Source organism: Neodiprion pinetum, chromosome 4 (assembly GCF_021155775.2).
Source record: "Neodiprion pinetum isolate iyNeoPine1 chromosome 4, iyNeoPine1.2, whole genome shotgun sequence".
Taxonomy (NCBI): Eukaryota; Metazoa; Arthropoda; class Insecta; order Hymenoptera; family Diprionidae; genus Neodiprion; species Neodiprion pinetum.
In genome coordinates this window covers 4,068,770-4,093,328 of record NC_060235.2, presented here as the reverse complement: position 1 = coordinate 4,093,328, position 24,559 = coordinate 4,068,770, and the positions used below count along the sequence as shown (strand labels likewise).

Genomic DNA, 24,559 nt, shown 5'->3' with positions numbered 1-24,559 from the left:
TTCGTTATAGTTTAAACGCTGAAAATGTCAACGTCAACAATTTTTACAATCTTTATAAAAAAAAAAAAAAAAAAAAAAGGATTTTTTTTTTTATCTCAATCGTTTTGATGATCAGAAAATAATTTATTTTTATCTTTTCGTTGTTAAACGTCCTCGATTCGAATAATTTTTTCTTTTTTTTTTTTCACTCTTCTTATTGTCAATATTTGATTTCTAATCACTTCGACGTAAAAATCGTACAAATTAGATTCATAACGCACGCGAAATATCGATACATTGCAGGATACTTGTATTATAAATTTATAACGTGATAAAAATCGAGATTAAAAATAATCTTTACAAATAATTTAATTCCAGATATATTTGAATTTGAATAATTACCACTGTTCAAGAAGCTTGTAACAATTATTCGTGGAATAATACTTACGAAGGGTTAAAAAATAATTTTCTTGAATTACAAGTGAAAATTTTTACCACATAATAATTGAGATGTTAACACGAACGTTCAGAGTGAGGTTTATTATTACGTGTATACCGTACGATTATATCACTCGAGGCAATTTGCGTTACGGAAATTCTCGGAGATCCTTGGAGTCCGGTTATCCTGCATTATACATGTATAATAACGCGATGTGCGCTGGGGAGAGAGAAAAGGGGTTGGCGGGGAGGAGCTTTAGCCGAAATTCTTGCCGATCGGAATTTAGCAGGGAAGCAAAGAGATACCCCGAGGCCGTAATTCCTGCTTTTGTTAAAAAAAATTCCCGCCTAGCTGTTATTCCCTGTTTTGTCATTATTAAAATTACCGCCTTATAAATTTTTTAACAAGCTAATTTCGAGCTACCTTTATGAATAAATTATTCTACGTGAAATTATGCGATAATTCGATTAACTTCGTTTGTAAAAAAGAATGATATTAACACCCTTTCGCAGTAATAAAAGTACGACGAATTGATAAATTATTAAGCTTCACTTTTAACATTCTAATTTTATATTCAATATCTAAATGTGTTTGAAATTTTTTTCCTGTTTTCAACTGTATACTTTTCTATCGATTTTTATTTTGCTTCATAGATTCTTTGTCACCAAGCACGTTTTTTTTTTTTTGTAAATGAAATTTCTATCCATTACACTAGAAAAATGTTACAGATACCTTTTTGATTCGGTGTCGCGCGTGTAACGAATATTTCTATTCTCTGCTCAACTTGTAATATTATATAAGATATTTCTGTACTCGTATATTATATGTTTAATATTGAAGTTGTACGGTTATTGGTATATCTATAGACATTTAATCAAAGTTTGAGTTTGTTTTACGATATGTCGATTAAAAGTTTTCTATCTCTCTATCTCTCTCTCTCTCTCTCTCTCTCTCTTTAAACTTGACGACATCGACGAGACGGTTTTGTCTCATCTTCCGGATTATATGGGTACTTAAATATTCTACCATCCTACCACCTTCTAATCCGTATCTGCAAACTCGAATAATCCGCGATCCGCTTTTCATGTACATGCAACAAACAAGTTGATCGGTTATTTACTCAATCATTGTCATTGCCTTCTGATAACTTTTTTTTTTTTTTTCATATCTTATAAACTTCGCACGAAGTAATCGAAGATGGAAAAGAGAACGTTAATAATTAAAATTGTACACGATTGTAGGAACAATATCAAAATCAATTCATAGCTCATGTTATAACTGCGGGTTAAAATTACAAAAAAATAAAAATAAAAAAATAAAATCATTCCAATGCTTTTGCAGAGTTCGAAATTCGATACTTTACCGATCTTTGATCTCCTCAGAAGACTTCTAACTTTGTCAGACTGCTTATATTATTTCCCACCACCTTATACTTGCCGGATTAAATAAATGACGAAGAATTAAAGGGAGGAAGATCTAAGGAGGGAAAGAAAATTAGAGAGATAAGAGACGGCGCGCTTTTTGCATTAATTATAGTGCTGACTCCGTGCTCTGACAGCGGGATAGTTTAATGTTGATGAAGATTTTGAAGACAATGGAAGATTCCAAGATGAAATGAACAATATTTATAATATTTAATCGGCGAGTCACCTACATTGCCAATTGAACCAGAACTGTGGAAAAATTTGTTTCGTTTATTTATTATTATTGTTTTTTCTTCTCTTTTTTCAAAACTTACTACAAGTTTTGTTTTCTTCAAATTATACGGTTTGAATTATACATATATATATATATATATATATTCGTGGAATTACAAGAAAATTTATCACAATCGACTATTTACTTGTACATTTTCTGCATGTTGTTGCAACGTTGAATCCGTTTGTTTAGTTAATTATATTCATTTTCTTAGTCAAATAAGGCCTCAACATCAATTCATGCGTTAGCATCAAATTATCGCAATAGTTGCTAAAAAATATAATAACAAAGTAATGATCGTAATCAAAAAGATGAGTAACGAATCAACTGTTATAAGAGTTTATGGTTACAGCTACAAAAACTGATTTCCATTCTGTACTTGGAATAAAAATTTTCAGTGAGATTAATGAAATTAAATCGCGTACAAGTCAAGCCTGCACGGTAAAAAATTGAACAATTATAAATTTTGTAACCTTCGATATAATTATTGCAAACTTGTGTTTTGATCTTTTTGCGAAACAATGATAAACAAACAAAAAACGTCGCGAAACATTTGCGATAAAATTATCGAGAAAAGACAAATTCGTTGAAGAAGTTAGTGCACGCGAAAGCTGGCCGAGGAGGGCACGCAGCAAATACGCTAAAGCTTGCTAATTTATTTAATCAAGCGCGGAAATTTAACGGCAAGTTTCCTACCAAAGTTTCTCGATTCTGTAGAATTCGAATGATGGCCTTCTTATACATACATACTTCTACCTCACACCTATTACCTACATCCTCTCGTAGATTGGACCCTTGAAACTTCTCAACCCTTTGAAAATGATTCGTCATCGTGATGAGTATTCTTACTACCTATTTTATAACCATGTTTTTTTTTTTTTTTTTTTTTTTGTACGGATAGACAACTTTGAAAATATATTTCTTTGCGGTTTGTTTCGCTAGTTCCGATAGTATATTAACAGGTTTTTAATGCTCGAGAGTAATTTTATATTATTATTTTTGGAAACAAATTGATTGAAAAAAATCGTGGAAATTGAAGGAATAATTCATTTCCGAGAAAGTTGACACTCTAAAAATATACATCTCTAAAACATTAATTGTAAGTTTTTGGGATCGCTGATTACGAATCCAAAATCGGATTTAAAATATTCAAAATGGCGGATCCAATATGCCGGATAAAAATTTCAAATTCGATCAAATTTTTCACAACCGCGTTTTTTTTTTCTTTCTCTTTCCTACTTGTAATTTTACCTGTAAAGCATTCTTTCCGAAGATTATAAATTTTGCTGCTAACACTTCGAATCAAAGCTTGTTTGAATCGACAATTTAATTTGCAGTGAACAAATTGTTGCAAACGAATTATATTTCGTTCATTAATTACACTATCTTTTTTCCTTTTCAACATTGTTTGAAAAATGAATAATATTAATCAATCGCCGATGATCGATATGTAAAAATTGGACGGACATCTTTGCATTATTAAATAATAACTGATTTCGTAGATAATCGATTATTCGATTAAAAATTCGGCAAATCACATTTGCTTTTTCTTCTTGTTTCTCTGTTTTCTGTACATTTCGCAAATTTTACTGGAGTCTTCTTTCTCCCTTCGTCTCTTCGCAATTTCTGCAGTCGGTTTAAAGCACCAGCGGCAGTCTCGACGAGTGTAGTTATCGAACTGCAGTTTCTGCATTCTATAGCTACAAGTGCAACTCCACAACTCGCTGTTGAACGCCGATCGCAGCGCTGCTCCGGGACGATATAAGCTGAATCTAGGATAGAGAGGAGAACGAGAGAGATGGAGAGGAAGAGGGGAAAGGGGGGTAAATCGAGTCGGCCATATTTATTGGCTGCATGAAATAAACGAGGTGGAAAAGCGGGGCGAAGAATTGGAAATTCGTCGTTTATTATTTTTCAACCCCGCACCTTTTTTTTTTTTTTTTCACTCATCTTTTCTTTTCTTCTCATTATTGTATCGAGTGATCGCGTCGAATTGTAATTAAAATCGTCATCATTATTTCTAGATATTGAATTTGGAGCATAAAATTTGTTTTTCTCTTCCAACGTAACTTTTCCCATTCCTCGCATTAATTTAAACATCGTTTTTCTCTCTCTCTCTCTCTTTCTATTTTTTTTTTTTTTCCATTTTGCTGCACGAGGAGATTTTCGCGAACAAAAAGAGCCTAAAATTTTTTCGTCAAGCTTTCGAAATTTTCCCGCACCTCAGTTTCAAATGTCAATTTTTTTCAACTGTATAACTTTAAATGTATATACGTGTGCATACATTTTACCTTTTTATAATTTATCCCCATGTTCTATCTGTATTGACTTCGTTCTAATTTTTTTTTTCCCCCCCCTCTTTCCGGCACATAAAAGTGCGCGGATTTCTTTTTTCGTGCTTTATTTTGTTTGTTTTATTTTTTATTTATTTATTTTTTTTTTGTAAAAACTGATTACTCCGCCCCCAGGCCTCACTTTCGTTATACAGACGTATGAATACCTATTTCACCATATATACACCATTATAATACGGTCTCTGTCTCTGCCTCTCTCTCTCTCTCTCTGTCTCTCTGCTATTCACCGCGGTTTTTCCACAGTCGCGGCGCGGAATCGTGCGAGCTTTTGTACCCACATATATATATCCGTCTGGCAGTTGAATTCTCGATTCGAAATATGGCTCGATGTACCTATACATATATACATATATATATATATGTACATATATTTCAGTATTGAACGGCATTTGATACTCAGAATATGAATAGCTGCACGGTTCAAAAAGAGCCCAAAAATATAAAAATAAACATAAATAACGACATAGGTTATAGCTGAAAATGTTAGAAATGAGGGATGAGCGATAAATTACATGAAATGAAAGAAAGGAAAGAATATTTTCCCCAATCGCCATGAAATTGAACTGCATGTATGTATAATTATGATTGGTATGATTGATATTGTTTTGGTTTTTTTCTCTCTCTCTTTTCCTCGTTATTATTTCATATCGTATATCGCGTATTGTATGTTTGTGGAACGCGTGCATGGCAGGTAGAAGAATTGTGGGACCGAGTTTCATACGAGTGTATTGTTATTTATTATATATACTGTATATAATACACGTATAATGTATATGAAACGTGAATAAATGACGAGAATGATAAATATTTCCACGGTGAGGTGATACGACAAAACTCGTTAAAGCAGCTCTTGTTTACGAATATATATATATATATATATATATTTATACATATATATATTTATGTAAATGTGTGTTGTATATGTGTACGTATATATAACAACGCGCAGTATTTCCCTGCATGGCGTGCGTTTATATTTCACCGGAAGTCAGTGTCGAACGTGACTTCCGCGGATGGATATACGTAGTATACGTAGAGAACGAAAGCACCGGGGTTTTAACATTGTGATTTGTCATCGTCGTCGTCGTCGTTGTTGTTGTTGTTGTCGTTGTACAAAACAAATAATTAAACAAACGAACGAACGAACACGAAATGACAAACTCGGTGAGTTTTTCCAATGAAAATTTCGAAAATTTACACAAGTAAGCGATGAGTGAAATTAATGTAACGTATACTCGATTTGGTAACATTCTTTTTTTTTTTTTTGTTTATTCATATCTTCAAATATTGACAGTTGTATTGTCACGTATTGTATATAGCTGGATTTGACGAGAGAAACAATTCTTTTGCCTGAATTTAATCTGAATCCAAACAAGTTTTTAACCTTACGTTTCGTAATTATTTTTTTAAATTATTTAGGTAACAACATTACGACAAATCAAATAAAAAATGATGACATCTTGAAAATGGATGAACGGATTTGAAAAAAATTTTAAAAACATTTGGACTTTGATGAAAATTATGGTAACCGTCGGTTTGTTGGCTGGCTGATCACGAATCTGAAGTCAGATTGCGAAATCCGATATTGTGGAAAAAAATCTGAAAATATTCCAATTTTGGTAGAAATTGATAGGCGGCGGTTTTTTTTTTCCAAAATTTGTATAGCGGTTGAAAATAATAAAAACATATTTTCGCGTAATATGATATCCGAGGGCTTTAAAATCGTTAATCACGGATCTGAATTTGTAGTTTGTAATTCTAATTGAATATAATTTTTTTTTTTTTTTCCTCTATAAACTTGGAACCTGCAGCGTGGAAACGAAAAGTTCGAGGGCTGGCTGACGGCCAATCTAAAGCCGCTTGTTTGTTTTTTATTATTGAAAATAATTGGGGAGAAAAAAAAAAAGGTAACAAGAGTTTGTTTCTTTCTTTCTTTCTTTCTTTTTCCCCTCTCGTGTACCAAATCCCCGCATTTTTCGCAAGAAGTCTTCTCGCGTTTTCGGGATTACCGAAGTGTCAGTATATCTAACGCAGCGGGAATACCCGAAGGAGATATAAAGTTTATACGAGGAAGAAGAGAGATGTGTGCGGGAAAAATGAGAAGGACAGAGAGGAGGAAACTCCGGGTAGAGAATGTCGCGGATATAGCAGTCGAGCGGAAGCTGCCGCTGTCACAATTATACGACATTTTCCTTGTCAGATTATAATAATGTAGGCCGGAAAATGTAAGAGTATTTGAAACGATTCGTGGCTTTTTTTTTTTTTTTCTTTCGAAAGAGCAATTATATCGCACATCGACGAAAACAGAAATTCTCTTATACCGAATCTTTTATTCATTCTCCCTCGTTTCTTTTTTTTTTTTCTACCATCTCTTTCTTCTTCTTCTTCTTCTTCTTCTTACTTTCTTTGTTCCTTCTTTACACCGTCGTGTAAACGAATTTTAATCGTGAAAATTGAAACAAAAAAAAAAATGTAGTACACGCGATACGATCGAACAAATTACAGTTGGGGAGGGAATAATTATAAATTGAAGAAATTTTTTTTTTTTTGTTCGTTTCTTTGTTTATTTTTCTATCGTTCAACAAACACACACACACGCCTTCACTGTGATCCCGGCATTAAAGCTCTGGCCACGTGCCGCCGGTGTCGTACCAACCGATTCCGAGTCGATGGGACCTCCTTTAAGTACTCGGAGATCCTGGTAAAAGCACTCGTTTCGGTGACGTAAAATGTCCCGTCCCGCGTACAGGATACGTAATCTATCGGCTGTCAGGGTACGTAAAAAGAAATAAAGAGACGAGGAAGGAGATGATCTACCAAAAACACTTCCGATAACTCGGATGCAATCTCGATTGACGAAGTTCCTGCTTTCGAAGCGACTTTTTTTTTCATCGCTTCTTTTTCTTTTTTCTGTAAAACTATTCCTCGTTTTACCTCGTTCGTCGCAGTTCTCATCTCATCTTTTTCAATCTTTCTTTCACTTCGTCTTCGTCGATTAGTCTCGTCTTAGTATTTTATTGCTACGGGACGACAATTTATCATCGTGCAACAAACGTAATTCGACATTGTCAGCTTGCTCTCTCTCTCTCTCTCTCTCTCTCTCTCTCTCTCTCTCTCTCTCTCTCTCTCTCTCTCTCTCTCTCTCTCTCTTTTTCTCCCTCTCGGCAACGATCTTTCGATTAAGTATAACTAATATATTACAGAAATCCGTAACTCCGGAAACTAATTCAATTAAATCCGCAGAGGTGCTGGATGATTTGGACGCTGCTGCTGGTTATTATATATATATATATATATAAATATATATATATATACGCGGAAAATGTTCATTTTACGCTCAGTTTCTTAAATTCAACTTCCACCTCTCTTACATAATATATATTTCATATATATCTAGATATGATAAAATTTTTCGCCCTTGTATTTAACTTTTATACTCGGAATATTACATGCAGACGTATACGACGTATACTCTGCAGTACGATGAGACGTTTCGTCGCACTTTTCCACCCATTCAAGGTGACCCTTCTTGAACCTCGATCCTCGATCCTCGACCCTTGACCCCTGCGCTCAGGTCGATGCACTCGCTACCAGAGGATTGGTGTATGTAATAATAACAACAAGAACAACAACAACCGCACGAATCATGCGTCAATTACACGCCCTAAATTTTCTATACTTAGTTGAAAGTGAAAGCATTGTTATCAAGCATTGAATTAATTTTTTCAGTCGGTTTTAGTTTGCGCGAAAAAAAAAACTATAATAATAATAATAATAATAATAATAAAATATCGCCAAGTTTCAATGCATTTTAAACTTAAAAATTTGAATCGTTCTCCGTCACGTGTTAATATTATCCGAAAATCTTTATATTCGCATATATATATATTGTCGCGATGCGAATGATTTTCCCCCCCTCACCATTCGTTCCTTCCCCGCAAAGCAGGAATGAATTTATACACACATGTTTCATTTACCATTTGACAACGAGGGTGTACAAGGTATACACGAGGTTTTGGATTGATACCGAATCGAATGAGATGCGACAATTGTAAGTGCGCGGAGGTAATAAGGTTAAGTTACGGGAGCATCGAAACCTTCGCCGGGGTCGCGTATCTCTGCGAGCTGCTCGCCGTGTCATCGAACACGCGTAGGTGGAACCAATTGACCCAATTTCCGCCTACCGAACAGAGAGAATCAACCTCGACGTTGTTCCGCCCGTCAACTTCGCACTCTCGACTATCCGACAACACGAAACACCCGTCAAACGGAATTCTATCATTTAATTATCATTAGCACGTTTCATCCATTTACGTTGTATCATACACACGTACCTATGTATCGTATCACACCGCAGTTTTCCGGTTCATATGATTTTAACCCTGTTTCTCGATCCCTTTTCAAAGTATTCGACTATTTAAAATATACTATATATACATACATATATATATATATACACTTTAAATTCATTCCTGCTTTGCGGGGAAGGAAGGAATGGCGAGTGGTGGCGAAGGGGGGGGGGGGGGGGGGGGGGGGGGGGCGGGGGGTAATCATTCGCATCGCCACAATTATATCATCGCCATAATTATTATTAATTTACGATTCGCGGCTCGTTTCACCTAATTGAATTTTCCTCCTGACATGTACCTATACGTATGTATGTATACATATGTCATGTATTTATATGCATGCACGCCACACACACACACACACACACATGTATATACACACTGCAAATGACATATAGCCTCTCCCTCCTCTTCGGTCCTCACCTCGCATCGTGGGGAATGTAATTATATTCTACGTGTATATTGACGTGAGTTAATCAATTTGCGTGTAAAATTGTTCCGCGATACTCGTCCAGGTCTGCTCTACTTATACACACCTATATATATATTCACATACCTATATGTGTATATATATATATATATATATATATATAGATACATATTGAAAATGTCGACAAAATTCCGAGATCGATACGCGATACGTTTTGGAAAAAAAGTCGTCATTTTACAACAATATCTCGTGACGTGGAATAATTTTTCATAATTATGCAGCATTGCTGTTCTATAATGTATATGTGTTTAAAACTATATATCCTTTTCGCCTCACGCTCGAGCGAAATTTGATATTCACGCAAAGATTATAATCGCAGAGATAATATTGCGTGAAAAGTCCTGAGAAGAGTAAGAAAAAAAAAAGAAAGAATTTGGATTCAAAACTTTTACCACCTTGTCTTGTTTTTTTTTCTTCTTTCTTTCTCCTTTTATTCCAGATCTGAAATTAAGTTGACTTACTTTACTCAGAATTTGAACGATGTCATGTCGTATAAGACGATTCAAAGAGAGAGAATCCGTGACTGAGGGAAAAGTCGAGGGAAAAGTTATTGAGAATGAGAAAAAGAAAAAAACTTGAATATATTTGATATATAATATATTTGAATAATTTTTTTCACTTTATTATGATACCAGTAAAGAAAGAGAGATAGTAGAGGGAAGAAGAAAAATGAGACTAAGAAGTCGAATGCTTGGCCAAAATATATTGTAAAATTTGATGCATGCGCATACGAATATTTATACACGTAGTGTATTATAGGTTGAAAAGCTCGGCTAACCTCGACTCGCATCCTCGCGGCGTCAAAGTTGACGCTTTTTCTGTTTGAACAGCTCCAGGCGACTCCGACGACCCAGAAGCTTCAATTCGATCCTAAAAAGCCGTCGACGTTTTAGCTGAAAACGATAATCCGTAGAAAGAGTATAATCGAAAAAAAATAAGAATACTTTCAATTTCTCACGTGCACGGTTTTTTATTCTTGAAAAATCTCGCGTCACAACGTGTATGTAAATATTCTAGAAATCTTTCGATGCGTGCTTTATTGAAATTTTATGCAGTATGACATTGTTTTAAGGTTTTAACCCTTTTCTGTAAAAAATTCTTCATCGCGCGTGAAAAAACGCGCGGATCGGAGATGAAATATCCAACTGAATCAAAATTTGTACGATTCTTCCACTACGCATTTTGTTTACTTATTCGCCGTTTCTTCCTCTATGCAAATCACAAGTTTACGTAGGCGCGTGCCGTTAACGAAGACCAGGAGTCCTCCCCATCCCTCGGGGTAAACTGTGAAAACAGGGGATGATGCCGCTCGACGCTGCGTCCCCTGCAGATCCTGAACTCCCTCGACGAGCGAATAGAAATGCCGGAAGAGAAAACGTGCAGGCAAAAAAAAAAAAGAAAAAAAAAAAGAAAGAAAAACGCCGAGAAACGACCCCCGTAAAGAGGCGCGAAGGTCGTAAGGGTGGTTCTTCTCGATTCGAATAAATATCGGAGCCGCTTTCGAAGGAAAAAGTGACAGCTGATCGTCTCCTCGTATTCTGAATAGTGGAAGTGAAACAAAGATAATGATTGTAAAAAATGTCGCGTAAAAAACTAAATGGGTTTAAAATTTGAAGCTGATTAATTTTTAATGAATAACCGATTTGTTCGAAGTAAAAAATCTGTTCATACGTTGCTACGAATTTAAAAATATCTTTTTGTATTATCTAAGATTTTTTAAATTCCTAATGCTGTTATAATGCTATTAATAATTCTTTGTTCACTTTCGAAGAATCATAAGCTCACTTTATTTCAGAAATCACTTCTCTTCTACAAAAATTGTTGAAAAATAGATCTTCTTCGTACAGTCAAATTATACACACGCGCGAAGTGATGACGACTAATTTTTTTTTTTTTTTTCTTCCTCGTTCCAGAGTAAGAAACCAATGTGCAAAAGTGAAAAAAAAACAAAAAAAAAATCGTTGCATTAAAATTATCGAGTTCGATTTACAAATTGAACTAATAATAACGAATTCGAATTGCACTGGTTTTAAAATCCTTTTCTTTTTTTTTTTTTCGTAAAACGTAGGTTTTACGCATTATTATATACGGAAGCAATCGCTCGTAGATATTCACTGCAATTTCGAATTCGCGGTCGGCCTCATTCGACTCTAGTCCCGGATTAATAGTCGGTCGTATAAGAGGACTGCGAAAACCGGTGAGTGGATTAACTTGCACGGAAATTCATTAAAGCATCTGCTGCAGCACGGCGTCAGCCTCGTTGCCGAGATCGAAGCGCCGGATCGCTTTACTCGGGAATATAAAACCCAGCGCCAGCTGATCCCTCGAGATAACTTTTTATGCCGGTGGAACAAGAGAAAAAACAAAAAAAAAAAACACAAAAAAAAAAGGAAGAAGAACAAGTCGGTAAATAGTAAATTTCGTAACGAGTACGGATAAGGCTTTTTCTTTCTCCTTTAAAAAACCTTATCCTTGCGAGTTTCGATCCGTATTTTTTATCACGAGAGCCGAGAAATGTCGTTCAGCTAGAAAAAGTAACAAGGAAGAAAATGCGTATGTTTGTATTTAAAATATTGAAAATCGGTTTGTTTCCGGTAGAATCGTAAGTTTCAATTAAACGGGACGTGGCAATTTTTCATGCCCATCAGTTTGTTGTTGAATCCTGTAAGTTTCAGATTTTTTCAACCAGTCGTTTCCGAGTTCGTTTAAGCGAGAGCTTATCGGACAGACTGACATTTTTCTGAAAATCTATTTTTCGGATTCTAGAGGTTCGAAAACGTAAAGATTCTTTTTTGAATTTTAAATGAAACTAATACTTTTCTTATATCGTTTCAAAAGTCATGATGTAAAAGAACAAGTAACCGATTATTCAGCGAAAAACCGCCGCACATTACGCTGATGTGGAATACTTAATTAAGTATGTTGCAATAATAAGGAGATTACAGAAAATGGAACAATCTCTTCGTCACCGGGTATCTTGCGGATCCGGTAATTGTTCGTTAGTGAAAATTCCGCGTATTCAACGTGCGGTAGAGAAGAAATAGAGCGATAAAAATCGCGGTTTTGATGTCGCCTGACAATGAGCTGCAAAGTTGACGATGCAGCCTTTATTTATCATTCGAACAGAATTTTTCTAACTGAATTAACTGAATTAACCGAAGCTTATGATTATATGTTACTTACAATTAGCGCTGTGTGATCGTTCGCAAATTAAATATTGCAACAAATCGATGTTTATTAATCATCATCAAATGTCATATTAAAAACTATTCGTGAATTAATTATTATAGCTGAAAATAATTTTACTCTCCTTAAAAGAGTTTAGAAAAATGTAATTAAAGAATTGACCTAAATTTCACGAGTAACGATTTCTTTTTTTTGCCTGAAAAGCATAATTTAGGAATCGAGTTTTTGAAAATCGTGTATTAATTGTTTATAGTAGAAAATTGAGCAGTAAGCACTGACTTGTTACAAAGTGAAATTTCGAAATCCGTATTTGCATCGTACGGAAATGAGAAGGTATTTATTTCATTGAAATTAGAATTTTAATTGTGACCAAAGAAATCGATTCTCTTGTAACCAAACAGCGTTGAATTTCAAATTTAGGGACAAGTTTTTGAAAATCTTCTCGCACTCGCTATTTTTAATGCTTGTAATTTTAGTCAAATACAGCCGCGACACTCCCAACGATAATTTTCGAAAAATTGTTCTCGTTTTTTAGTGATTCTTAAATCGCATGTCTGACAAACAATATATTCCTCAATACTTTCCTTCTAGTTTTTACTTTTTTTCCCCTCTCAACTTTTATCCCATTCATTCACTGCGGAATAAAGGAATAAAGAGAAGTGAAATTATGAGGCATGGTTGAAGTTCCAAATTTAAAAAGTTCCGAATGATCGGATACCGAACGTAAAAATATCGAAAATCAAAAACAAAAAAAAAAAAAAAAAAAAAAAAATATCAATGTAGCAAAATTTCACCAAGCCAGAAATTTACGGGACAAAAAATCCTGGATCATTCGGAATTTCGACGTTTCAGATTTTCAAATTTACTCATTTTCGCAATTTCGATACTTTCAGCGTCGGGTTTTTCGGACCATTCGAAACTCTGACGTCTCGTCGCAAAGTTTGATTTCTTCGCTTTAACTCTCGCCGCAAAAAAAAAAAAATTCGTAATTTCTCGCTTTCGGAACTTTTCAAATTCATCAGAATCTCAACCTCGCCTCGAAATTATTTCACGATTCACCGATTCCTGACTCGCAGAGCACCATCATCCAGCTGTGCACGAGGATGATCGGGATTCACGCGGCCTGAAACGGGATCGGGATGATATTGTATAGGTATGGGCAACGGAAAGGGAACGGGAAAGGGAAGGGGTGGGAAGGGGAGGGGGAGGGACTGCTGCTGCTGCTGTCTGCCGTCGTTGAATTGCGGTGAGACCGCGATATCCTACACAGACACACACTCACACACACACACACGATTGTATACATCCGTATATGTATCCCTTTTATACATACCTACGTAGGTATATACATATAACTGTAAATCACGCACTCGCGCATTAACTCTAAATCATCGTCGTTTCGCGGGTCCGCGCGCTCACCGCCGACACTTTACATATATATATATATAAAACATACATACATACACGTATACCAATGCGCATGGTGTACATAGGAGTGTACATAACATATATTATATACCCGTACACGTACAATGCATCACTTGTATATGTAGGTATATATTTGAAACGAAATCCCCTTTCGTATCCAAATTCTCGCATCATCGAATCTCAACTCGAACCCTCCCCACGCATTTTATTTGTCTCACCCGATCCGCCTTTGTTCGTCAATTTATTATCTTAAAAATGCCGCATTCCGTTTCGTCGGGTCTTCCTTCCTTCCTTCCTTCCTTTCTCTGTCTTCGTATTATTTTTTTTTTTATTCTGGATAAATTTTTTTTATTTTATTATCGTTTTTTTTACTACCCTTATCAGATTTATTCATTTCTTGTCAGGTGATGCATATCATATACATACGTACCTGCGACAATATCCTCAATAACATCGTCGATTTTCGAAACGTAATATCGAAACAAGAATTGAAAAGAAAATATGCAAAAACCTGAGAAACAGTTTTTTCGCAATACTTTTCTTAACCGTGAAAACCGAAGTGTCTGTCCGATAAACTTCCGCTATGATCTCGAAAACGGCCGAGTGAAAAACCTGAAATTTGTAGGAGTTGGCGGGTGAGTTTCAATGTTATGAAAGAAACATTACAAGAAGAAGATGTATAAATTCTTTGTTTCAAATAAATATATATGTATATATATACTGGAAAAAATATGAACGTTTAGTTAGAAAAAGTAATAAGAAGTATAAATATGTCGGCGATGCGTTCAAAATAGATTTATTTTCGGTAGAATCGAAAGTACAAATTAAACGGAACATGTCAATTTTTCATGCCCAATCATTTCTTTGTAAAATCTCACAAGTTTCAAATTTTCCATCCAGCCGTTTCAGAGATGATCGCGAGAGTTTGTCGGACAAATCGATATTTATCTAAAGACCTTTTTTTTCGAATTATAGTGGTTCGAAAACGTGAAGATTCGTTGAAATTAGATAAAGCGATCATCGAACGAAATCAATACTTTTCTGGTATTAAAAAGTTTAAAAACGAAAAAAAAAAAACATGGGTATATATAAAAGATCGAAATACTGTTTTCGTTTTTTTTCTCTCTCTCTCTCTCTCTCTCTCTTTTTTCTCGACGGATTCTCGACTCGACGGAAACCGTTTGTCTTTACTTAATTCGCCGCTTTTCGCGACTTCCTCAGGTCTAAGCTCCCTTCACCCTATTCTCGAGCTTTGCTTCGCGCGCACACAGACACACGAACACAAAATGCTGAAAGGGGTCGCGGGTACGACGAGAATTTGCATTTAAATCTCCCCCCGTTATCTCGCCTCGCTTCTTGATTCAACGTTTAGTGATCTCAGAAGCTGATAGGTTCGGCATACAGTCGCTTACGTATGCCTGTATCTACTCTATCCGTCCGTGGTATGGAATAATTAAATAAGCTTTGGAGAAATCAAAGATAAAGGTAAAAAAGAAAATAAAAGGAAACGAAGGAAGCGAAGGTTGGAAAAAAATATCCGATACATTATACGGTCTATAATAAAAAAAAAGCCAAAAAAAAAACGAAGAATTTTTAATTTTAATTTTTAATGGTACTGTAAAAACATTGTTCATGACGACAAATAAAAGTTATCCTGAAAGTTTGAGCCCTTAATATTAATATTAAGGAGTGTATCGTTACAGCTATTGATTTTTTAACAGTTACCGCATTTTTTTACCCAAAATCCGTCAATTATCAATCTGAAAAAATTTATCAATCCATATTTTTGAAGGAAATTAAATTTCCTACAAAAAAGCTCTCTTACTAAATTGACGTAGATCGAGCCGTTTCCTTGTAATCATGCCTTAAACGTTGATTTGTTTTTTAAAATTTTTGTTTGAACTTTTGATTTTTGTAATTACCAGACAAATCAATATTTTCATAGATCAAACCATTATTTTTGTGGGAAATTTGATGCTCTACAAAAAAGGTCTCCTAACATTTTTCATAAAATTCACTCCTTTAAAAGTTATTCGACGTTGAAATTGTATTCAAAAGTAACTTCAATGATTTGTTTTTTTCAAATTTTTGTTTGAATTTTTGATTTTTTCTCTATCTTAACTTTACTTTTCGGAACTTTGCTCTATCGTAACTTTGATCCCTCGGCTTTCCGACCGTTTGAAACTTTGTTGTTTCTCCAAAGTTTCATTTCTTTACTTCAAGTTTCGCCGGTAAATGATTCGGAGTTAGGCGCTTTCGGAACTCTTTAAATTCGGAACTTCAATCCCGTCCCATCGTTGACACACCATTATTAACCTCAGTCGAATCTTAACTTTTTCAAAATGTCGAATTTCGCTGTACAATATTATAATATTATACCCGCATATAATATCTCAGAATTGATTGATGCTTGGAAGCGTATTTCTTTCAGAGCTGCAGGAACTTTTTCTCGCGAGGATGCCTGCGATCATTTTTTCACGTACAGCGTATAATGCTAAGCAGGTATACCTATACGATATAAGATACCCGCTATAACGTCGCGTCGAAAATTATGATGCTTCCCGAGGAGAGGGGGAAACGAAAAAGAAAGGTAAAAAAAAAAAATAAATTAGACCGAGACCACCGCGATTAAAATATTGCCAGGACAGGACATCGGTTGGTTCTAATCTATTAACATTCTGATCCCTCGCTGAGAAAAACTTTTTGGTTAAACAAGGCTTTAACGTCAATTTATTCTTGCACAAGCATTAAATTTTCGCAACAGTTGCCAAGGAAATATAGCAACAGCGATCGTAATGAGAAATAATAGTAACGGATACCAGACTTTCCGGTATCGGCTAGAAAACTAATTTTCATTTTCTACCTGGAACTATATTTTTTGATTGTGGTAAAAAATGAAAATAGTCAAGGACCGAGCGGTAACCGGAACTAAAAATTTCTCTCAGTGCTGCTTTCGCCGTTTTTTTCTTTCTCCTTTACAAAACGAGTTGTTTAAATCGTCAACAATCGTTGTAGTCACGTCTGCAATTTCATATATTTTTTATATATATAAAAAAAAAAAAAGAAATGATACTATTTTTTCATGCGATTGTACATTTTTTTCTCTTTCCCTCTGATTCGAATGAATAATAATTCAATTGCGAGAAGAAAAATCATCGCGCGATGTGGAAAATTTTATTTATACGCATGTACGAGCGTTATGACCGCTGTACGGTGATTGCGGCATGGGATGGAAAAGTAGAAATATCGACGTTTTCACTGTGATCATATAACAGGTACGACCTGAAAAAGAAAAACGCCCGGGAGGCAAATACGTGAAAAAAAAAGTATGCGAACGCTGTTGGCGAAAAAATGTGCGGAATTTTTTTTGTCATTTTTATTTATGCATATTTCAAACCATTCGCCACTCCTCGACACCCTCTGCGAATCTAACATTTATATTTCATTTTCCATGTATCTAAGATACTTTTACTGTAGAACATCTTTCTATTTCGAATTAAAAAATAGCACAAAGTATACTAGAAAAAGTTTTAAACCGAAAAAGCAAATGTATTCTTTTGAACAAGAACTGTGAAAATTAATTCGATGTTCGTGGATATGAAAAGAAAAATCCGACTCTTCCGTATACTTCGTCGTTTTTACGTTTTCTGCATGAACGGCCTGAAGAATAAGTCAACCGTTTTTTTTTTTCCGCTCGGACGTAAAATCCGAGAATAGATGTAAAGCACTGTTTCATCCCCTACGATTCATTTTAGCTACTTCTTTCTCTTCGAACACAAAGAAAAAAATAATAGAAAAACAGAGAAACGATTATACGTAAGTGGGGTGAAAAAGATATAGCCGTTAGTTATGGTAAAAAATCGGAGAAAATATTCAACACATGGATAAGAAACTGGGTCTTTATATATATATAATTTCTTATCTTTATCTTCGTATTTATTTCCTTTGATATCGCAAACATTTCCCTGTACGCGAACACGTTGATCCTTTGAAGTTGCAGCTTTAAATAGCAGCTTCATGAAGACCGGCGGTGAACTTGCAAGCACATATATTATATATATGAGGAGTTCCGTTCGAACTCAACCAACGTCTTACCCTCACTATTTTTGATTTTGTTCAAAATATTTCCTACAGTTGTTCTAACTCTGAAACGGTGTCCTAAATTGTTTCACATTTTTCATTCAACTGGTTAACTATTTTTAAATATTGAGAGCGATATTAAAAACGACATTTTTTGAAAATTTCAAACAATTCTGAACAACTGTATTTTCTTTTCAAAGCGTTCCAAGACCAGGCCCGTGACGGGCCGAATTTGTATTTTCTATTAATTATTTTCCTATAATACTACAAAAAATGGTACAAAAATCGGCTCATCATCGAGCTCGGTTTTAAAATGTTTATAATAGAAAATACAGTTTCGAAAAAAAGAAATCCTTTTCAGAATAATTGTATAAAAATACTTGAAAATAATCGAGCGGTTTAATAAAAAAATCTGAAAAAAAAAAATTCGAGACACCGGTTCGGAGTTGGGAGAATTCCAGAAAATTTTTCTCAAAACAAAAATCAGTCACGGTGAGTTTCGGACGTTGGTCGGATTTGCATGGAATCCCCCGTATACTTCCACAACCAGCATCCACTACCCTCGATAACTTTCCAGCTTTCCGTTGGCGATATAAGGGCTGCAGGTGTAAAAATTGCAGCCTGCAACTTTCTGAGATAAAAGTGCAAAAGGTGCTTGCGCATGGCGCTGCAGTGACTCTACGCGAACTGTTTTCGTGTCGTTTTTTATCTCCGGCAAAAGTTCAGCGGCTTTACTTATTTTATTTATTTGTTCATTTATTTATTGTTTTTTTTATAAATTTCTTATTCCTTCCCACGCTTCCTGCACCTGTGCACACACAGTTCGACAAAGCGGAAACACGTTTGATAAAGTATCTACGGATACGTGATACGCGAGTCGTAAGTTGAGAAAATCTCACCAATGTATCGGAAATACGTAATCCTGATACATATTTCAAAAAAAAAAGAAAAAAAAAAGAACGCGTGCAGTAAAGTTTTCGCAGGTTTTCCGCGTACTTTCGTAAAGAATGCCAAAATTGGGAAAGGGAAGGAGAAGACGGACGGGGACGATCCTTGACCGGAAAGCTTAAACGTTCGTACCTTCCTCACTTCTTCCCAAATCTTGAAGCTTTCGACCTTTTTTCGCTTACGATATCGTAAATAATAAAATTCCACGCACGGTTTGCTCGTGCGGAATTTAAAATTTTCTCACTATCATTATTATTATTGTTGTTGTTGCTGTTGTTGTTTTTATTCAATCATCCGAAACTGCAGGTAAATTTTGAGCGTTCGCATATTATAAAATATTTTCAACCCGAAGTTTATTACAGATTGAACAATTTTTTGATTTCGTTTTTGCAAAAAATAATTTAACTCAGTCAATAGTCGGGATTTTAAAGTTTCTGAGTTTCAGATGTCCTGAAGTGAAAATTTGTGCGTCGAGACGTTAGAAAAAAAAAAACAAAAAAAAACATTTATGCACGTATTTAAAAGAAAAAAAAAAAAATCGTCGCAATACTTTTACTTGTTTTGTTTGGTTTACCGTACGTTTGTGTAAAATGAGATTGAAAGTTCAAAGAACCGCGAGAAGTTATTCAGCGAGTAGACAGGAAGTCTCTGCGATACTCGGCAGCAACAAAGTTGACAGTAACTTTTTGAACGACGTCTCAAGGCCAAATATGGAAGTTTATTGTGACGTTATACAATCAAGTAGTTCTAATTAAATTTACCATATAAATAAATATATATATATATATATATACTATCTATGTCGTTATATCGAAATCCGCGCAATTCTCCGTCAGTTTACCAATAATGTTCGGGTAAACGTTCAAGAACGGAAAACCGCCGGTTGAGAGAACAACGAACTTCCAAGAGAGTGAGTGACTAGTTGACGTATCTGGAACACTGTTGCCTTTTCAAAGCACGAGTTAGCCACGTAGAGGTATCACACGTTTGGAACAGACAACGGATTCCTTATCATATCGTATTCTCAGAAAATTTTCGAAAATACGCGCTGCGTTATTATTATTATTGTTATTATTATCATCATCATCATCATCATCATGACGTTGTAACTTTGCAAGGAAATAAAAAAAGAGAAGAGGAAAAAAAAATCGGATGATACAAATTACGAGGAACGGAGTTCTCCTTATCTTTGGTAAATAAAAAATAAAAAAAAAAAAAAAAAAAAGACAATTCGTTGACTCGCTGAATCGTACGGTTGAAATTATACTTGGAAAATCGAGTTGCGAACACGAGGCTTTTGCGATTTTATCACTGACTTGGCCAAGTTCGTCACAGTCTACATTTTTTGCAGGATTTTCGAATCGATGTATCGCGTTGTCGGGTGGATAAGGGAGAAAATTTTACTTGAGAACAAATCGGTAAAGGGGGAATCGTTTCGATACATTTTATACATTAATCAGGCTAAAGTTTGCAACGTTTATTGTAATGATGCATTTTTATAAAAAAAACTTGTCATCCTGCAACTTTAAAAAGGATTATCTGAAATTTGGAAAACCGTTGATAAATCATGGATATAATCACGTTTCGTAAATTTAATTTCTTGAGTTATTTTAATGGTGCAAAATAGTGACTTTTGTTTCGACGTTTCTTCGATACGGTAACGTTACTAACTTCAACCTCGTGTAAATTATAAAAAAAAAAAAATTGAATTATCGAATATTCAATAACGAACGTCTCCACGTACACAGTTATTACATACTGTAGGCTTTTCGACACGCACGATTAATTTTCGTTCACAAAATCGTCCTCTCCATTAACCTCGATCTTCTCGTCTATACTATACGTATATGTGAACCTAAAATGAGCTTCTACACACACACTGCAAAGTACAATGACGATATTTTGTCTGTGAACAACGTAACGGTACGTTGCTTTGGTACAAAATAGAGAGAGAGAGAGAGAGAGAGAGAGAGAGTTGAATGAAAATCCTATTGCCGAGGAAGGGGGAAAAGAAACTGCCGCGAGAGCATTGGAAATTGCAATAGCCGCCAAAGCTCATTGATCAACGTTCAATTCATTCGAGTTGATGGGAACCATCCATCGATCCTTTCACCGGACTTCATACAACCGTATCGAATTATTTCCCCCCCGCGCGAGCTGTTTTGTATTACCTATATAAATTGTTACGTTCCGGTTCTTCATCCCTTCATGCTGCAGTGGCGGTGGTTTGAAATTTGCGTCTGAAAATTTTGCCGGATGATTTTCGATCATATATCGCAAGGTTTTTTGATCTCGCGTTGACGAAATAAGAAAAAAAAAGAAAAAAAGAAAACGAAGGAATTATTCACCGACCTTTAAGACTTCCGCGAATCTCTAAAACTCTGAATCGATCTTGATTTCACTTGTATATAAACGGATGATGTGAAAATTAAACTTATCTTTGGTGTATCGTAAATCATTCCGAACGGATACCTCGATATCTCTCTTACGAAGTTCCACGCATACGGTGGAACGACGGGAATCGATCCGAAGACGGAATGCCAGTTTTCTGGGCTTCGGAATAGCGGCTGCGATCAAATCCCGGGATCCCTGGATCGCCGAAACTCGAAAGACGAGGAGAAAAATCTTGCGACGTCCTTTCCGAATATCGTCATTTTCAAAGAGGCCATTGACTGCGGACTTGAGCGAATGATGCCGGTCACTTCAGGTTTAGACGAGAAGGAAGTGTTACACCCGAAGGGATTCACGTCCCGTGAAATTTGTTTCTGCGATGGGTTCAACCGATACCCCATAATACACACCGTGGTCCGGGTGGGCACGTGTCCGGACGGGTCAGGAACAGTAGTCGAAGCAGCGAGATCGTATCTGTATCCGCGTTGTGCGATATGGCAAAACGAGCAACGGTGAACGCCTCCGCCATAACGTCGAGCGTCGGTTTAAACGGATCGCCGTTTCCTTTTACAGTTCGAACGAAACCAAAGACCGTCTCACCGCGCCTGTGGAACGGAATTATTGCGTGGTACGTTGCTCCGAATTTTCGAACCAACGACGAAGTATAAACCAGAAGAGAAGAGACGGAAGTAGAATTTATCGACGGATTCGTGTCTTTTCCGGCACATCGATTTCCGCATCCTGCAGAATTGTCCGCTCATTCGAAATCCGGAATGGTATTGGTGGACCACCGAAAAGCTCGAGGATAATTAAGGACCCTGTTGAGAAAGAAAGGAGCGAAAAAGAAGGATCCTCGAGTATCGCGGAATTCGAAAATGCAACTCTCCTTGCAGTCCAGTTATCTATCCTCCTTAGCTTCGGACGTACTCGGGGTGTATCATTGGTTTTTCGTTTTTAAATGCTTTATTTTTACCGCCGAAACGGGGAACGGGACTCGTTAATCTTCGTTGTTGAACCTTGCGTTTGCATTTCTCGGTCGGACCCGTCATTTGTTCCGGCGGGCTGGTCTTCCAAACGTTGCTTAAGTAATTCTCCTGCACGCGGTATTATTTTGCCGTTAATTCTTTTCCCCGAATTTTTCAAGACGTTGTCCAATCACCCCCAAAGTTGCCGAGTACGAGAAATTACTTTCTAAATACTGCGTATAAAAGGGGATTTTTCTTATCCCTCAGGATATAAGATTTACAATGTGCCAAATACACGCTGTTCGGAAAAAAATCTTACCTCGTCTATAAAAAAAAAATTGAAATCCTAACGCAAAAGAAAGTTTAAAAACTTGCGGGTTGCGTTAGAATTTTATCGACTCAGGGACGGAATGTCGGCGAGTTTAAGAGACCGTTTCTGCATAGTTGGAAAGCGTTGGTCCCCGATGGTATTTTTCAACCTAGCTCGCTGTACGGTATCCTCCCAGAATTTCCTCTTTCTTCCCTCTCTGATATATCGGTATTTTCTATATTATACCACTTTCCCCGCTATACATATATGGTACATACCTACATGGTATATATATATATATATGTGTATGTGTGTGTGTGTATATATGTATATACATATATGTAGGCGTTAGAAACTCCTTGTACCCGGTTGCCGCAACATTCTTCGAGCTTGCTGCGACATCGGGTAGACCCCGTAGGGTACAATAGCTGTGTAAGTTATACACCCGCGTCTTCCTCCCTTTCTTCTCTCCGCTCCTTTTCTCTCTTATGCTCTATCGCTCACACCGGAACGAAGAGATATTTTCATTCTCTTCCGTGTAAGTCTAGACTCCCGACCGCAGTGTCGCGGTTGATATCATCGAAAATCGTGGCCAATTCGAATCGAACGAATAAATACCACATGAAATAAATACAGATCATTGGCTGGTATTTTCTATTCATATTTACGTAGGTACTTTAATACTGAGTTATTTCGTGAAAATTTTACGCAGACAATTCGACACAGGTAAAGTAAATTTGCCTGTATTTATACAATTCATAATAAAATTTACTAAAATTCGTCTGCAACTTGTGCAATTCATAATACATTTTACCGAATTCATCCTGTAGTTTGACAAGCGGGAATACGTTTGTGTAAAATTCAATTTGAATTGCATAGATGCAGGCGGATTTTGAAAAAATATATTACGAATTGCATAAATGCAGGCGGATTTTGATAAAATATATTATAAATTGCATATATGCAGGCGGATTTCGGAAAAATGTATGACGGATTGCATAGCTACAGGCGGATCTATCCTATATCAATTTACTTACGTGACACTTCGGCAAAAATAACCCAGCAATTGCACGATGAGCACGCCGTTTCATAAGCGCCCCTTTGAAGACTCGATGCTCGTATAATTCATCCCATTGGAGGAAACGACTCCGGGTAGTTTTTGGGCGACAGGTGATACATAAGCAAATATACATATAAATGAATAAATATGGTTGCGGCGATAGCAACGAGCTCGGTTCTGAGCTCGCCCGTTCTCCGCGTCACTTGGTTCGTTTGAGTCTGAAACGAAGACTAATAGCCCCCGAACCGCGCAGGTACTCGAGATTGTGTGAGACTTACTCTAGGTGCGCGGTACTGGAAAGGGGTTAATTGGCTTTTCCGCGTACATGCGGTGCGACGTGGAAGAGAAAAGCTGCACCGGCTTACCGCTCCTTCCTCTCACAGAGCTTTGCGTGCTCCGATATTCATGGATATTTATACCGGCTGTGAAGACGACGATGCCGATGCATTTTAATCTTGTTTAAGAATCCACGTGACAGAGGGTCGAGCCAAAAGTGTTGAAACGAAAACGTCCCAACGCGGTACAAGTTCAAAAAGTCTCACTCAAGCCAATCTTGTTGCTAATTTTGTTGCTGCATCACTTTTTTGTCGTATTTTAATTACGACATGTTTTTTTTAACAAAACGCTGTTTCGGTTCTCGAAAGTGGAATAAATTTTTTTTTAAATTAAACAATTCCAAAACATCGCGAAATTCACAGCGTTCACTTTGTTCGATAATACCTTGATAGTTTAAACTATTTTTACTCTCGGCAAAGAGTTTTTATCCCTGAAACTCTACACCTGCGGGGCGTATATAAGCTTTAATATCGTGCCGTCATTCTCCGCGCGTTCTGGTCTGAGCTCTCCGTAGTTTCCTCTCTAGAGTTTAAACTGCGTAACCGC

At 36.2% G+C, this 24,559-nt stretch overlaps 1 protein-coding gene across 3 annotated transcripts in view; it reads left to right on the top strand.

Moving 5' to 3' along the window:
* kuz (zinc-dependent metalloprotease kuz) overlaps nucleotides 1-24,559 on the top strand; it is a 104,729-nt gene that overhangs the window by 60,372 nt on the left and 19,798 nt on the right. The gene's annotated exons all lie outside the window — the stretch shown is intronic.